The sequence below is a fragment of the Mus pahari genome, chromosome 5 (genome assembly GCF_900095145.1).
Source record: "Mus pahari chromosome 5, PAHARI_EIJ_v1.1, whole genome shotgun sequence".
Taxonomy (NCBI): Eukaryota; Metazoa; Chordata; class Mammalia; order Rodentia; family Muridae; genus Mus; species Mus pahari.
The window spans coordinates 128,501,273-128,505,581 of NC_034594.1; positions in this window are offsets into that span (position 1 = coordinate 128,501,273).

The window sequence follows — 4,309 nt, forward strand, 5'->3', positions numbered from 1 at the left end:
GCTTTCCAAATTCCACTTGTAAAGGAGAAAGTGTGTGTGTGTGTGTGTGTGTGTGTGTGTGTGTGTGTGTGTGTGTATGTGTATGTGTGTACAAACATGAGGGTTGTGGGCTTTGGAGCCAGATTATTAGGGTTGAGTTAAATGTCTGGCCTGTCCCTGACTAGCCAGGTATCCACCCTCTGTCTCTTTAAGGTCATTATCTTCATCACTGGAATAGGATAAACAATAAGTGGTGGCTTATTATTTTCATCCCTGATATTTGAGATATGGTGTTATGGGGAGCCCACCAACAATGACCACTCAGACATAGTTTATAGCCAATTCAAAGTCTTAATTCCAGCCAGCTAAGACTACACTCAGGTATTCAGGACCCACGTGTAGCATCTAGTGTTTAGAGTAGGTTTTTAAAGGCAAAAACCATATCCTGGCATCTCCATCAGCAGCTGAAGAAGTTTTACCCAGGCAAGCAGTTTAACAGAAGCTAAGATAAGCAGTTAGCTGGAAAGGGAGGTTTGTATAAGCAGGCAATTTGGCAGAAGCTTAGATAAGGTAGCCTGGGCATCATGACCTTGGGTCCCTAGAATAGAGTTGGGTAATTTTCCACAGGGCTTCTCATCAAGAGCAAATTATAGCCAAATCTAACATGGTCTCAGCAAGAATTCAAGGTGGATGAATCTCTGCATTGGCTTGCCCTGTCATAATGGAGCTATATCATCTGGTCAAGTTGAGCAAGTATTAACACATCACTTCGGGTTGGGGGTGTCGCTTGATGGTTCAGCACTTGACTAAGAGCTCCTCAGTTTAGTCTCCAGCAGGGGAAAAATAAATAAAAATAAAACCCAAATGGCAAAAAAGGAAATCATAACTCACTTAACATTTGAAACAGGAAGGTCCTTCACAGAATATTTGATTTTTCTCTTCTTAACACTTTACTTACCTTTGTATGATCTGCACACACACCGTAAGGCACATGCAGAGAGGTCGGAGTTGGTACTAACTCAAGTTGTCAGACTCCGTGTACTGAGAATTCTAGAATTTTTGTTTCTTTAAAAAAAAATACACGAGGCTCAGCAGGTAGGAGCACTGACTGCTCTTCCGAAGGTCCTGAGTTCAAATCCCAGCAACCACATGGTGGCTCACAACCACCCATAATGAAATCTGATGCCTTCTTCTGGAGTGTCTGAAGTCAGCTGCAGTGTACTTATGTATAATAATAAATAAATAAAACAAACAAACAAAGAGAAAAAATACATGAAACATTATAAGAATATGTTTCACTTTAATCCCAGGTGTGGGACATGGGGCTGCTTCAGGCTGACTGTGATTTGCCTTATGTTCTAGCACGAGCATGATTTTGCCAGCTACAGATCATTTCTGCTATTGTGTGGTGTTTGGAATTCTGGGGACTTTTCAGGGCTAGGACACTGATGTGATAATTTGTTAATCTGCTCTAAACTTCCCAGCTGCTGTGCACGTGCTTCTTGCTATCGCCCCAATAGTCTGGATTCCCAAAAGACACAATTACAAAACCTTGTATTTTAAATGCCTCAAACAGCTCAACGGCTGGGCCACTCCCTAACTGCACATGGCTAACACACACTCCTCTTCAATATTCCTTAGTTAGTACTTACTAAATCTATATTTTATCTTTACTGTCCCGGTCTCTGCCTGGCAGCCCTCTTGGGGCCGCTTTCCCCCTGCACCCACACATCGGCTGTCTCATCCTCCTGTGTGTTCCTGGTGTGGTCCCTCTCCTATGCCCACATTACGGGGGAATCCACTCTTCCTGCTCCCAGGAATCCTAAAAGTCCTACCTCTGTTTCCTTGCTCTGCCAGTGGCCACAGTAACTTTATTGACCAGTCAAAGACCCACCAAGGCCAGGCTTCCTTTAGTCCTACATGCAGGACAAGGCAAACAGGTTTTTGGGTAACATAATTAGCATGAGAACACACACCACTACCGGGCCTCCAAAGAGGCTAGAGGTTGGTTATGGTTGGTTGCTGTTGGTCTCAATTTGTTAAGTAGTCCTGTGTGAAGAAGAAACAACAAGAAGAAAAGAGGCACCCTAATTGTGATGATCAAACTTTGCCCCAAGAAACTTGACGCCCTTAACCAGAAGGAAGCAGTTGAACAATAACATTGCCCCCTTTCCCCTTTATCTTTTTTTCTTTCCTATCTAGTGTTAATGGGTTGAAAGGATGGAGAAGGGTGGAAGAAAGAAGCTAAAGGTAGTTAAGGCCAGCTACAGTGCATGCACCAATGATTCCAACACTCAGAGGTGTTGACAGGAGGCTCAGGACCGCAAAGTCACCTCAGCTGCATAGCAGATTCAAGGTTAGCCTGGGTCTTGAGACCCTAACTCAATAAACCAAACACAAAAGCAATCACTGCTTTTACTAGTAACCACAAAGGTGATGTGTAGTATAACAATGTAGCTTTGGGTATTTTATAGTCAACAGGTACATACAATCCATATCTTACGGTATGTGTGTCCATGTACACCACACACAACACAGCATGATTTATTAGTAATCACAAAGGCAATGTGTAGTATAACAATGTAGCTTTGGGTAGTTTAATAGTCAAACAGATATATACAATCCACACCTTACGGTATAACCCACACATATATAACGCACACAACACAGCACGAAATTTAGAGATTTTTCAAAGAACACAGAAATAGCCACCACTAATTATTTTATGTTCAACAACCCCGAAATATATGGATATATGTGCATCCTTTGAGCTCATACTATGCACAGTTGTATAGTCAGCTGCTTTTCATTCAACAATATGGTGTGAACATTGTGAAATTTGTTTTTTGAAAACATGGCGTTTAATTTCTGCACACATTTTACTAATGAATATGCAATAACTCAGTCAATGGTACATCACTGAACATTTGGATGCTTTCCAGCTTTTTGTCTATTATAAAGTATAATGTTTACTTCTTAATTATGGAAATTCCAATAGAGAAAGCACTGAACCTTCTGAGGCTTTTACTTCCTGTTGCCAGATGTCCCCTCTGAGAAGCCACACATTAAAATGAAACATTAAAAATGCACAATTTCCTGAACGATGGGAAAATGTCCTTGAGTCTCACAGGTAAACATGAACCCTCTGTCACCATCGTTCATCTCCTGGATTTCTAATGAATTTTATTTTTCCCTAACGTAATATTTTTATTCATTATTTCAGAATTTCATACAATTTACCCCATGACATCTGCCTTCCCTCCTCCAGATCCAGCCTTCCCTCAAAAAACAAAAACAAAAACACCAATACCAAGTTCAGTTTGGGTTGCCCATATATTCATTGAACATGGTTCAACTTCCCGTGGCCCTTTAAAGAAAATCAATTCCTCTGTGTTGGTTCCCCCTTGGCCCAACCCCCAGAAACCATCAACTGTGAGCTTCATGCCTGAACTGTTTCTTTTCTAGGATAGGGGGTGAGCGGAGGTTGGCAAAGAATGAGAAGCCATCTATGTCTCTCACTCTCAGGTATGAGTCTGCAGTCATCAATGCCACCACCGAAGAAGCTTTCTTGCCCGTAGTAGCCGGCAGCAATACAGATCACAGACATCAACCTCTCTAGCCCCAGCACAGTTCATGCTCTCTAGTAGCAACGTGGACCAGAGACATCAACCTGTTTTCTCACATCAACCTGGTCTCCGGACCACGGACCTCAACATTGGCTTCCAGTGGCAGCACAGGCCACGGATATCAGCAGGACCTCTGTGTGGCGGGGAGGGGGAGAGCAGCATGAATCACAGACATCAGTCTTTCGTGGAGACTTGATCGAAAATATGAACCAGTCTCCATCTCAGATAGCTTGTTGTTAAGAGTCAGGGTTATCGCGCAGTTGGGCAGTGTGTCCGGAGCAGGACCTGCATGAGCTCCAGGCTGTATAGCATCCTACTCTCTATGCTGGCTGACATGCGGGCAATCCAGACATAGCCATCACGTTTGCAGCCCTCAGGTAGTGCAGAAGTCCCACGCCTTCCCCGTTTCAAGCAGTGTGAGTGGTGGCAGCAGCCCAGGCAGCAGCAGCAGACCCAGCCTGTGGGGACCCCGAGCTTAGGTGAGCACTACTCAGCAACGACACGCTCCTTTGCGCGCCGTGGCCCCACTCCTATTCTAGTTCCACTTCTCCCTCCACGTGTGCCACTCCCAATCCGCCATCTTTTTTTTTTTCCAATTCAATAAAACCACTTTCTCTAGTGAATTTTAAATATGCTTCTGAACCACTTGCAATCCATTCCTCCCTCCCTCCCTCCCTTCCCTCCTATTTCTCTGTATGTGTTGT